The sequence below is a fragment of the Lepisma saccharinum genome, chromosome 3 (genome assembly GCF_977018435.1).
Source record: "Lepisma saccharinum chromosome 3, izLepSacc3.1, whole genome shotgun sequence".
In the NCBI taxonomy this organism is placed as follows: domain Eukaryota; kingdom Metazoa; phylum Arthropoda; class Insecta; order Zygentoma; family Lepismatidae; genus Lepisma; species Lepisma saccharinum.
The window spans coordinates 22,696,800-22,710,516 of record NC_139231.1 but is presented as its reverse complement, the minus strand read 5'-3'; the positions used below and the strand labels follow the sequence as shown (position 1 = coordinate 22,710,516).

The window sequence follows — 13,717 nt, the reverse complement described above, 5'->3', positions numbered from 1 at the left end:
GTTGCACCAGCGAATAAAGGAGTCTACGGCCTTTTGAAGTGTTTTATTAATGGATTGAACTGTTTTCCCAAGAGTTAGGAAAGCAGTGTCATCTGCAAATTTGAATACGTGTGTGCTGGTATCCATGGTCGGCATATCTGTTACATACATTAAATATAACAGCGGTGACAAAACAGACCCCTGCGGGACTCCTGTGTGCAAGAAGATGGGATAGGATGTTGCCGAGTTCAGAGAGATGTATGCCATGCGGCCTGCCAGGAACGAATGGATAAGGCGAATGTAGCATTGAGGAAGTTGGAATTTGTGGAGTTTATATATTAATCCAGAATGCCATACTTTGTCAAACGCCTTTTCGAGATCGAATAAAAGAAGACACGATGGCAAGGACTTGTTATAGTGGTTTGTTATAGTTGTTATCAATCTCAGAAGTTGGTCGTTGAGGCTGATGGATGGTCGGAAGCCTGCTTGATGTGCAGGTAGGAGCTTCTTGGATGAAAGGTGTTGGTGCAATCTGCGTACAAGTACTTTTTCAAAGATTTTGCTGAGGGTCGATGTGAGCTGTATTGGTCTGTAAGAGGATACTTCGCGAACAGGTTTCCCGGGTTTGGCGAACAGCAGCATTTTGGAAACTTTCCATTCTGTCGGGAAGTAGCCTGTTCGTAGTATATATGTATATATGGTGGCTAGGATTAGCAGAAAGGTTCGTGGAGCCTCTCTGACGAGTCGGTAGGTTACCGAGTCGAAGCCTGGAGCAGTGTTTCTTTTCCGAGATATTGCGCATGCGATGTCTTCTGGTGTTATAGGTGAGGTTAGAGGTTCGTTTTCATCCATACTATGGTCATTGTTAGGTTTGAGAGCTCGGTTATGTGGGTTTGAGACACGTTGTACTGTACGTGATTGGGTTGTTTTGTGTAATGGTTCAGTTTGTGGTGTGAAGATACCTTGGAAGTGGTGCGCAAAGGCATTTGCTTTCTCTTGGTCGTCGTCTACAGATTTCCCATCGACTATAATGGGATATGTAGTTCTTGACCTTTTCCCTGTGAGTTTGTTAAATTGCTGCCAGTATTTTGATGGGTGGGATGTATCAGCCAGTGTATTGCACGTTTTTATCCAATTCCTTCTTTTATATGCAATGATATAGTTTTGTACCGTGCGGAGGAGTTGTCTATGATGCCGTAACGCTTCAGGATTTCTTGTTACAACATACTCTCGAAAGGCACGCCTGGAGGCTGAAATCAGTTTTAGATAGTTCGGCGGTAATTTTGGTTTATATAGATTGATGGTTTGAAGTGGGATGGCACTTTTAGCAGCTTCAGTTAAGGCAGAAGTGAGTAATGGGACTACATCATCCAGATCCCTATCGTTTGTTGGCGTATCTGCGTTTTGCATGGAGTTTTCGATTGCATTACAATATTTTTCCCAGTCTGCTTGAGCGTAGGAGTACCTTGTTATGAGAAAGGGTTTGTGAGGAGTTGGTGCAGGTGCATCAACTGTAAAGATTATAGGTGCGTGATCGCTACCAATGGGTTTAAGTACATCCACGTTGCTATTTGTAAGGAGGGAAGTCGATGTAAGTACAACATCTGGAGAAGTACTGCTGATTGGTCTAGATGGTTTCGGAAGTTGGTGGAAATGGCAATTTTGGCAGTTGACTATAGTTTGGTGAAATTGTCGCTTTTCGGCTTGTGGTCGACTATGGAGATTTATGTCGGCCATGATTATGTAATGCTTGTAGCTGTTTTCAATGTAATTGATAAAGTTGTATGGTATAGGATGTCCAGGCCGAACATAGATGGTTGCTAGGGTAATGCTTCTGTGTCTCAGATATATTGTTGCTATGCTGTATTCCGGCAAGTTGAAATGCGGTGGTAATGTGTGTTCTCTGTGCGGGTATGATTTTCGAAAGCCAATTGCAGTCCCTCCATTTGCACGTTGAGCTTCCGTTGGCCCATCATGTCGAATTATATTATATCCGCTGATCTTGGGTTTGAATTTTGGCGTTAGGAATGTTTCGTTGAGGGCAAAAGCTGATATATTCTTTTCCTGCAAGACAGTCTCAAATAAGCTTTTGTGTTTTGTTAAAGAGCGAATATTTAAGAAGAGAAAGGAATAACCCATGATTGTTATGAAGAGTCTGAAAATTGTTTTAGGATGTACTTGTGTTTTCAAGAGGGTTGATATTGAAATGGACATGTGGTCCCGTATACGTAGCGTGTAACTGCAGTTTGAAAAGTGTTTTTGCAGCGAGTATGACTTGGTCCAGAATATGTGTGCGTAGAAATGGCTGGATGTTTTGAGTTGTAATAGTAAAGAATCGTAGCAGATCTTCCACAGTGATTGGGTCCATTAGTGAATATTCCGGTTTGGTTGAGCTATCTATAGTTCGGATGGGAACAACAAGCTCAGGGTGATTTGGTTCTGGGTTAGGTCTGGCTTGGCATTTATAGCTGTAAGTAGGATGTCCTTCAGAGCATGTGTTGCATTTAGGCGGGTTCTGGATGTTTGTACAAGTGTTGGTAGAATGTGGTCCAGAACAGTATCCACAGATGGCTGAATTTGGACAGTTGGTTGTAGTGTGCTGATTGTATGTTTGACAACGTTCACAACGCACTGGCAGTGGTGTTGACGTCCTGGAAGGTTCGACTCTGTGCTTTCGACAATATATATAGGCTCCATTGTGCAATAGTTCGTCCACGGTATCTTTATCTACTGTCAGTATTCGAACCATATAGGTTGGTCCGTTGTCATTTCGGATTCTCATGCACTTGTGGATGGTGTGACCTTCTGCCTGAATTTCTTCAGCGATTTCTGTGTCGGTGTATTCAGGGGGAACACCCCGAATCACCACTGATAGTATTGGTGCTCGTTTAGGCGGAGGAGGTTGCTTTGGACGTGTAGAGGTTAGTGGCTTCATATTGGCATTTGTACCAAAAATTTGGTAGGAGGCCTTGTCTCTGATAATGGTAGAGAAATGTGGGTCAGTAGATTTTATAAGTATTCCGTTCCTAGTGAAGACTATTTCATTAACTGAAGCTCTTGGCACATATTTTAGGATTTGATTTAGGATATGTTTTGGCGTCTTGTATTTGGTGTCGTAGTTCGAAAGAAGGAAATTGTACAGCTCTGGTGTCTGTGTGTTTACTTTGGTCTTGTTCTGTCTGGAGTCTGTTCTCTCTGGAAGTTTCTGCTTTTTGTTGGCAAGTGGTGACCTAGATCAATCGCGGGAATCCATGGAAGAGCTTCGGGAATTTGGGTTTTCTAGCTTGTTCCGGCCTCTGGCTCTGACATCTCTAGGGACAGTACCCCCAACTTGTTGGGGGAGCCCTTTATGCATCGCTTCCCTTGCACTACTTTGCAATCGGCGAGTGAGTGTGGAAGCTGCACTTTGCACGTGATGGAGAGAGTCAGAGTCAAAGTCTCGGAACAGACACTTACCAACAAGGATTTTAGAACCAAACAGCCAATGAGAGACGAGGACAGAAACCAGAGCCAAAGAAAGGATTGGTGTCTCTAGCTACTGTGACCAGAGCTCCAACGGTGAATGTTTGGGGCTACAACCTAGTTGCGGCCACCTGAAAAGTGTCGTTCGAGCTAGATATCCCTTCGCAGCAAGGCGTTCAACAAAGTACCTCGGGAACACCAAACCACTGTGTAGACTGCAATTACCTCCAGTCGTCCGTTCCAAACGTACTGAAATTACAGTTACAGCGAATGTTCCAAGGGGGTTTTCTCTCGACGCACTGACGTGTGGTTTTTTTTTTTTCGAAGTCAGGACTTTTCATGTCCAGCATATTGTTTATTGAACTGGGATGTGGGTTGTTTACATAGTGAATGTGTACAGGAACATTGATAATTACAATTACATTAGTGTTTCCTGCTACTGTCGCAGGAGACAGGTCGTGGGTATGTGCCCAACATATACAACTAACTACAAATAATACATACAAGATATACAAGAATTAATCATGATAATTTACATGAAATTTGATTACAAGCACAAGTGCACATAGTATACATTTGTTAAAAACCATGTGAAGAGATTACTTAGGTTCCCTAGGATCTGAGTGTGGTTCACTTTGTCATGGTCGAGGTAGAGGTACCTTACGCCGTCGGGGGCGGAGTGTCCCGATGGAGTTTATCAGTGGATTGGTGTGGGCTCGAACCTTGGCCCATATGCGTTGTTTGGCGATTTGGAGCGTCTCCTCTATCATTGGATATTGCAGATCATCATGAATCTGGGTGATACGGGTGTCCATGGGGTAGGACCCAATCATGCGTAGCGCTCTGTTCTGCACAATCTGGATCTTGTTGTGGTGGGTCTGTGCCATCTGGGTCCATACCGGGCTGGCATAGAGTAGAATCGGCCGAACCATCGAAGTGAACACATGGAGGCGCGTGGCAAAAGGAAGAGTGTGCGCACGTAGCAGTGGAGATAGGTAGCCAAGACGCATGCGTGCGCGCTTGCAGGCCGCATCTGTGTGAGGTCCAAATTTCAGTCGTCTGTCCAGGAGGACACCCAGATATTTCACTTGATCACGATGAGGCACTCGGCGTCTGAAGAGGGTGACTCGAGCTCGTTCTGGTACGGGGCCCAAGCCGAAGACCGTAACAAAGCTCTTCTCCGGGTTTATCCTGATCTTCCATTTTGTGGTCCATCGTGGTAACAAAACTTCTCCCGAAGAGGAAACTGGACAAGATCTGACAGTATGTGGTCGGAATGTGCATTCGGTGGAGTTTGTACAAAAGCCCGTGGAGCCACACACTGTCAAAGGCCTTTTGCACGTCCATGAAGAGACCTAGTACTTTCTGTCTGCGGTCGAGATTGACCGCCACTGTATCCACCACACGTAACAGTTGTTCCGTTGTACCGTGATGTAACCGGAAGCCAAATTGGTGGTCAGGTAACAGGTGATGAAGGTCGCAAAAGTGTGCCAGTCTGGTTCGAAGTACTCGTTCGAACGTCTTCCCCACATGGGTCAGGAGGCTGATTGGTCTATAGTTGTTCAGTTCTTGCGGGTTTTTACCCGGTTTAGGAATGGCGATTACCTTTGCTAGTTTCCAGTCTCGTGGGAAGTAACCAAGGCGAAGCATGTTTGTGAAGAGTTTGGCTAAGAACACGTAGCCTTTTCTTGTCAGGTGTTTGAGCGCTTCTGCAGGAACACGATCGATGCCTGGGGCCGAGCGAGATTTCAGCAGACGAGTCGTTGCATACACTTCTCGGGGGGTGACATGAGGCACGTCGAGACCGAGTGGCATGCGTTTTAGGGAGTGTAGTCCCTCAGTTACCAAACGTGTTGTGGAGGCATCCCGCAAGTCACTGTTGGGGGTGAAACTCTGGGCGAAGTGGTCAGCCATCTATTCGGCCTGCTCCTGAGGATCAAGGACTGGACCATGTTGTGTGGTTATTGCGGAAAGAGGCGCTAGAAGTTGCAAGATGTCCTCTTCGTGGAAGGGCACCCGCGGTGAACGGTAGGCTGCGACAAGGATGAGGTCGGAGGTTTTGGTTTTGAGTTGAATGGCCAGGACTTCGAGGGAGGTCATCACCGGGGTGGCTATTTGCGCGGCTGGAATGCCCTTGCGCAGCAGTATCATTAATCCACCTTTCTGTTGTCCTTGACGATCTAGGCGAAAAAGTCTGTAATGAGGGAGTCTCCAATCCAGATGAGGCTTGAGGTGTGTTTCATTGATCAGTGCTGCGGTGATGTTCTTGGAGTTAAGTAGTTGACTAAATTATCCCGTCAGCGTTGAAGATGAGCAGGTTCATTTGAGTAAGGTACGATTGTCTATTGAAAGCAGCCATCTTCTTGCATTTCGATCAATGTTTGGATGACTGCCGTGATCATATTCATACCAGTCGAAACCTGACTAAGTTTTTGCAGACCCCTCTTAATATGTGTCCAGATTTTGGAGAGGTTCCATTTGGACATTGTGTCGAGGAAGGAGGTGAAGTCTTGATTGGAGGCAGCTTCTTCTTCTCGTCGTTTGTTAGTTTGGCCTCGTAACGCAGCTTGTGCCCTCCCTGCATAGGATTGCGGCTGCGATCTTGTGATAGGTGCAGCAGGAATCTGAGCAGGGCGAGCTGTGGCGGAGGTCGAGGTGCTTGGAGTGGGTTGAGAAGGTGTGGGTTGACGATTTCTCTGTCTATATTGTTCCATTTCTATGAACACTTTGCATCCACGGAAATTGGCGGGATGGTCTCCATTACAGTTGACGCACTTTGCAGGTCGTTTGCGGTCTTTTTTGGAGCACTCGGCAGTTGGATGATTCATCGCGCACTTCACACATCTGGGGGTGGCGTTGCAAGAGGATGCGGTATGCCCGAGCCGTTGGCAACGGTAACATTGAATGATGGAAGGTTGTTGATAAGGTGCGATGTGTACGTGATAGTACGATATGAACTCTACTTTATATACACTTGATGAGTTCGGGCCCCTATGGAGAGAGGCTAGAAATAGCGGCATTCGCTTCCGCGAATTTGTCTTGGCTTCATCTTTGTACATCTGCTTGACAGATTCAACATCAAAGTTCTGTTCACGAAGGGACTGCACAATTGTCTCACAGCTGTAATCGATGGGTAGGTTGTAAAGTACCACTTTCAGCGGCCGATTTTGCCGTTGAGGGGCAATTGCAAATTCGATTTGTTTTTCTCGCATGTAAGCAGTAAGTTTGTCAAAGTCTGTTTTACAGCGACACTGGATTCGAATGTTGTTCATGGTGATGCGAACTCGTAGCGGGTGAATGCCGGTGCGAGCAACGGCATCACCTACGAATCTATTAGCTTCTGCCTGGTTATAGACGAAGATAGGTGGAACCCGAATCCCTGGGGTGGCGGGCGGTAGGTCCAGGTCGTCGGGTTCGACCTGCATGTTGTCATCGTGAAGGTTGTCCTTATCGGGTGCTTGGATGGTGGAATTGGATAATCCTTTGAACATGTTTGAAGTCTGGACGGTGAATGCCGGTGGTAAGACTGAATCTTCTTTCCCGGCAGATTTGTGCTGCACGAGCTGGTATCCTTCTGCGTCGTATTCCTGTCTGGTTCGCTTGTTAGGCCAAGATGAATTTTCCTTGATGTCCTTCCCTTCGAGGGAAGAAGCAAGTGGAGTCCCTTGTGGCTTGTCCCGCTTGGTGGGGTTGTTCTTGGTTCGAACAGTTGATCGCTGCTGCTGTGGTGGAGGAGCAGACAGGCAGTGTGATAATTGGGATTGTTCATCAATGATGAGCTTGTATGCAGATCTCGAGTCATGATCTTGGTGTTGTGCATCTGGAACCATGGCGGCCCAATCTGAAGTTCGGACGAATCCTGGTGGATGCGTTCTCGTAGGGCGGCTGTTAGCGGCCCGTCCTGAGGTACTTGCAGCGTCTGACGTCTGGCTAGAAGTGCTTCCGCGGCTGGAGTGCCGCGATCTGGATCTGTCGCTGTTTCGATCAATCGATGACATCGCGGGCGCGTGCTGCGCAGGCGCGAGCGGTGAGTGACCAAGAGTGAGTTGTGCACCGTGAGGTATCCACCTTGGGAACGATTGCTCTCCGGGTTTCGGTTTTTTTTTTTTTTTTTTTTTTTTTTTTTTTTTTTTTTTCGAAGTCAGGACTTTTCATGTCCAGCATATTGTGTTTTGAACTGGGATGTGGGTTTTTTACATAGTGAATGTATACAGGAACATTGATAATGACACTTACATGAGTGTTTCCTGCTACTGTCGCAGGAGACAGGTCGTGGGTATGTGCCCAACATATACAACTAACAACAACAATACATACAAGATATACAAGAATTAATCAAGATAATTTACATGAAATTTGATTACAAGCACAAGTGCACCTAGTATACATTTGTTAAAAAACCATGTGAAGTGATTGCTTAGGTTCCCTAGGATCTGAGTGTGGTTCACTTGGTCATGGTCGAGGGAGAGGTACCTTACGCCGTCGGGGGCGGAGTGTCCCGATGGAGTTTATTAGTGGGTTGGTATGGGCTCGAACCTTGGCCCATATACGTTTTTTGGCGATTTGGAGCGTCTCCGCTATCATTGGGTATTGCAGATCATCATGAATCTGGGTGATACGGGTGTCCATGGGGTAGGACCCAATCATGCGTAGCGCTCTGTTCTGCACAATCTGGATCTTGTTGTGGTGGGTCTGTGCCATCTGGGTCCATACCGGGCTGGCATAGAGTAGAATCGGCCGAACCATCGAAGTGAACACATGGAGGCGCGTGGCAAAAGGAAGAGTGTGCGCACGTAGCAGTGGAGATAGGTAGCCAAGACGCATGCGTGCGCGCTTGCAGGCCGCATCTGTGTGAGGTCCAAATTTCAGGCGTCTGTCCAGGAGGACACCCAGATATTTCACTTGATCACGATGAGGCACTCGGCGTCTGAAGAGGGTGACTCGAGCTCGTTCTGGTACGGGGCCCAAGCCGAAGACCGTAACAAAGCTCTTCTCCGGGTTGATCCTGATCTTCCATTTTGTGGCCCATTTCTCAAAACGGGTGGTGTACTTCTTCAGTTTGTCTTCGCAGTTTTCAAGACGTTTGTCCCAGACAAATACTGCCGTATCATCGGCATACGTGGCTAGCATGCCTGTTTCAGGTGGTGGAATGTCAGCTGCGTAGAGTGCAAACAGAAGAGGGGAAAGCACTGCACCTTGCGGAACGCCGGCCAGAATGGGACGCGAAGATGACTGGTGGCCGTTAATCGTGGTAACAAAACTTCTCCCGAAGAGGAAACTGGACAAGATCTGACAGTATGTGGTCGGAATGTGCATTCGGTGGAGTTTGTACAAAAGCCCGTGGAGCCACACACTGTCAAAGGCCTTTTGCACGTCCATGAAGAGACCTAGTACTTTCTGTCTGCGGTCGAGTTTGACCGCCACTGTATCCACCACACGTAACAGTTGTTCCGTTGTACCGTGATGTAACCGGAAGCCAAATTGGTGGTCAGGTAACAGGTGATGAAGGTCGCAAAAGTGTGCCAGTCTGGTTCGAAGTACTCGTTCGAACGTCTTCCCCACATGGGTCAGGAGGCTGATTGGTCTATAGTTGTTCAGTTCTTGCGGGTTTTTACCCGGTTTAGGAATGGCGATTACCTTTGCTAGTTTCCAGTCTCGTGGGAAGTAACCAAGGCGAAGCATGTTTGTGAAGAGTTTGGCTAAGAACACGTAGCCTTTTCTTGTCAGGTGTTTGAGCGCTTCTGCAGGAACACGATCGATGCCTGGGGCCGAGCGAGATTTCAGCAGACGAGTCGTTGCATACACTTCTCGGGGGGTGACATGAGGCACGTCGAGACCGAGTGGCATGCGTTTTAGGGAGTGTAGTCCCTCAGTTACCAAACGTGTTGTGGAGGCATCCCGCAAGTCACTGTTGGGGGTGAAACTCTGGGCGAAGTGGTCAGCCATCAATTCGGCCTGCTCCTGAGGATCAAGGACTGGACCATGTTGTGTGGTGATTGCGGAAAGAGGCGCTTTATCCTTGCTGGTCAGCGATCGCGTCAGCTTCCAAAAGGAAGGATCCATTGGTGAAAGGTTGCGAAGTTTGTTGTCCCATCTTGCAACACGATCCCGAAGAAGGAATTGGTGAAGATGCCTTCCTATGAGGGTCCATTCCGCATAATGTGGCAAGTATTGAGTTCTCTGCCATCTTCGGCGCGCCCATCGTGTTAATTTCAGCAGGATGAAGAGCACCGGGGATGCTGTCGTGGCCACAGGGTCAGGCTTCGTGCGGGTGTTTCTCTTCCAGGCGTCTACCAGTACGTTGGAAAAATGGAAAATAGCCATGTCGATCTGCCGAGGGGATCGCAGTGGGATACTGAGGTCGAGTTGGTGATGTGTTTCTCGACGGAAGTTGTTCCAGTCAGTGATGTGTTCCTGGAGGGGACGGAATCGCTGGCAGTAAACTCCCTGTGCGATGGAAGCAAAGACTGGCAGGTGGTCGGAAAGAAGATCTGTTTCCACGTAGGGTGTGGTGCTGTAACCGACTCCTTTCGTAAGGACGACATCTAAGACATCTGGTTGACCACGTCCTCTTGGGTAGAAGGTGGGGTCAAGTGGAGCGCTGATGGAAAACTCCGTTTGCGGAAGAAGAGCATAAAGTCTGTTTCCAGCTGGGTTAGCCACTCTGCTGTTCCAGGAAGTATGTTTGGCATTGATGTCGCCCCCTATCACTACGTGTTGGCCAAGGGTCTCTAGTTGCAAGATGTCCTCTTCGTGGAAGGGCACCCGCGGTGAACGGTAGGCTGCGACAAGGATGAGGTCGGAGGTTTTGGTTTTGAGTTGAATGGCCAGGACTTCGAGGGAGGTCATCACAGGGGTGGCTATTTGCGCGGCTGGAATGCCCTTGCGCAACAGTATCATTAATCCACCTTTCTGTTGTCCTTGACGATCTAGGCGAAAAATTCTGTAATGTGGGAGTCTCCAATCCAGATGAGGCTTGAGGTGTGTTTCATTGATCAGTGCTGCGGTGATGTTCTTGGAGTTAAGTAGTTGACTAAATTCCTGGGTTTGGTTTTTTATCCCATCAGCGTTGAAGATGAGCAGGTTCATTTGAGTAAGGTACGATTGTCTATTGAAAGCAGCCATCTTCTTGCATTTCGATCAATGTTTGGATGACTGCCGTGATCATATTCATACCAGTCGAAACCTGACTAAGTTTTTGCAGACCCCTCTTAATATGTGTCCAGATTTTGGAGAGGTTCCATTTGGACATTGTGTCGAGGAAGGAGGTGAAGTCTTGATTGGAGGCAGCTTCTTCTTCTCGTCGTTTGTTAGTTTGGCCTCGTAACGCAGCTTGTGCCCTCCCTGCATAGGATTGCGGCTGCGATCTTGTGATAGGTGCAGCAGGAATCTGAGCAGGGCGAGCTGTGGCGGAGGTCGAGGTGCTTGGAGTGGGTTGAGAAGGTGTGGGTTGACGATTTCTCTGTCTATATTGTTCCATTTCTATGAACACTTTGCATCCACGGAAATTGGCGGGATGGTCTCCATTACAGTTGACGCACTTTGCAGGTCGTTTGCGGTCTTTTTTGGAGCACTCGGCAGTTGGATGATTCATCGCGCACTTCACACATCTGGGGGTGGCGTTGCAAGAGGATGCGGTATGCCCGAGCCGTTGGCAACGGTAACATTGAATGATGGAAGGTTGTTGATAAGGTGCGATGTGTACGTGATAGTACGATATGAACTCTACTTTATATACACTTGATGAGTTCGGGCCCCTATGGAGAGAGGCTAGAAATAGCGGCATTCGCTTCCGCGAATTTGTCTTGGCTTCATCTTTGTACATCTGCTTGACAGATTCAACATCAAAGTTCTGTTCACGAAGGGACTGCACAATTGTCTCACAGCTGTAATCGATGGGTAGGTTGTAAAGTACCACTTTCAGCGGCCGATTTTGCCGTTGAGGGGCAATTGCAAATTCGATTTGTTTTTCTCGCATGTAAGCAGTAAGTTTGTCAAAGTCTGTTTTACAGCGACACTGGATTCGAATGTTGTTCATGGTGATGCGAACTCGTAGCGGGTGAATGCCGGTGCGAGCAACGGCATCACCTACGAATCTATTAGCTTCTGCCTGGTTATAGACGAAGATAGGTGGAACCCGAATCCCTGGGGTGGCGGGCGGTAGGTCCAGGTCGTCGGGTTCGACCTGCATGTTGTCATCGTGAAGGTTGTCCTTATCGGGTGCTTGGATGGTGGAATTGGATAATCCTTTGAACATGTTTGAAGTCTGGACGGTGAATGCCGGTGGTAAGACTGAATCTTCTTTCCCGGCAGATTTGTGCTGCACGAGCTGGTATCCTTCTGCGTCGTATTCCTGTCTGGTTCGCTTGTTAGGCCAAGATGAATTTTCCTTGATGTCCTTCCCTTCGAGGGAAGAAGCAAGTGGAGTCCCTTGTGGCTTGTCCCGCTTGGTGGGGTTGTTCTTGGTTCGAACAGTTGATCGCTGCTGCTGTGGTGGAGGAGCAGACAGGCAGTGTGATAATTGGGATTGTTCATCAATGATGAGCTTGTATGCAGATCTCGAGTCATGATCTTGGTGTTGTGCATCTGGAACCATGGCGGCCCAATCTGAAGTTCGGACGAATCCTGGTGGATGCGTTCTCGTAGGGCGGCTGTTAGCGGCCCGTCCTGAGGTACTTGCAGCGTCTGACGTCTGGCTAGAAGTGCTTCCGCGGCTGGAGTGCCGCGATCTGGATCTGTCGCTGTTTCGATCAATCGATGACATCGCGGGCGCGTGCTGCGCAGGCGCGAGCGGTGAGTGACCAAGAGTGAGTTGTGCACCGTGAGGTATCCACCTTGGGAACGATTGCTCTCCGGGTTTCGGTGCAAAAAGTGTCAAAATGAACGTGAACAACAGCTTACCTGGCCGTGGGAGTCACAGTTCCGTTGACCCTGCAGATTTATTACAAGATTTCTGATCACAAGTGAACATGTATTTAAACGCAGCCCAGAAGGACTCATTTAATTGATATGTGAGATTTGCCGATATGCACCACAATTTGTCAGGGTGAGGAACGGAAGTGATCTGGAGTGACACTTTTTGAGGGCCAGGTACTTATACCAATGGCTAGCAAACAGGTTCCGTTTCCGGTGCTCTGAGAAATTCCCTCGCGCAGCGTGGATTTTCCCGCACTGGCGCACGATCGTAGAGTCGTCACTGGTTTCCCGCCATTGGACGCCCAAGCTGCTAATATTTCTGGATTGCAGTAAATATGTAAAATTGCAGAAGTGGATACATTTCGCGAAACGAAATTGTTCCACCAAAAGGTGCCCGTTGCACACACCGCGAATGCCTCGGTACGGGTTTAAACGAACGGGAGACAAGCTGTGACGCTGTATTGAGCGTTGCGAATGGTTGTGGAGAAAAGTGATATGAAAGAAAGATAGGCACACAGAGGGCAATTTGAGGTGTGCATGTGTGAATCGCCTTACCTAAAGTGACAAATGAACATTGCAAATTACCTAGAGAAATCGAGGATATGGTTCATGTGTGGGCGAGCCTCTGTGCTGGAGTGGTCAGTGTTAAGCGTTACGAAGAGAGGGAAGTTGTAAATATAGAAAATGTTCCATCCTGCCATCCATCGTCGCGATTATCCGAAATTGTAGTAACGCGACGTAAAGGGAAGTGAAAGAAGTAGAATAAGCTTTTCAATGGAAATGTCGCATGTTCTGTAGGCAACTAAATATCCGATGTATTAACATTGCACAAATCCAAAATATGAAACACATTTTTGGGTAAATCGTTTTTTTTTTGCATTCGATAAGGTCTGCCGTTCCCGACTGTACTGCAATGCCGGGCCGACAGGTGGTGAGGGTGTGGCAAGCCACGACCGCCTCACCTGTTTCCAAAAATCAGTTTAATATACTGGACCTGCAATGCAGGTCGTATCAGATATTAAGCTGATAAGAACAGATTTAAAACGTTTATTTAAGACAAATAACATATTACATGTAGCGACACATACTCGCATAATATGAAAGGGCCACAGTAGCCCTTTGTACAGGGGGTCAGTGGTGGTGGTACATGTCACAGACGTATAGTCTAAGGGCTTTTATAAGGGCTGTACATTTACCATAATGGCAATTAGATGGATTGGATGTCCAGTAGGCTATAGTTCATGATTTGACACCTCCATTGCAAACTCACTCTACTTCCTTCCTTAAGTCGCGTTATTACTTTGGAGGTCCCCTGAGAGGGGGGGATTCATATTTGTTCTTTTGGATTTCTCTTCTATAT

General features: G+C 47.6%; 1 non-coding gene across 1 annotated transcript; it reads right to left on the bottom strand.

Moving 5' to 3' along the window:
- Positions 1-13,240: 13,240 nt before the first annotated feature.
- LOC145986076 (U2 spliceosomal RNA) lies at positions 13,241-13,426 on the bottom strand. Its single transcript, XR_014441522.1, has one exon. It is a non-coding gene; the product is annotated as a U2 spliceosomal RNA (small nuclear RNA).
- Positions 13,427-13,717: the final 291 nt, after the last annotated feature.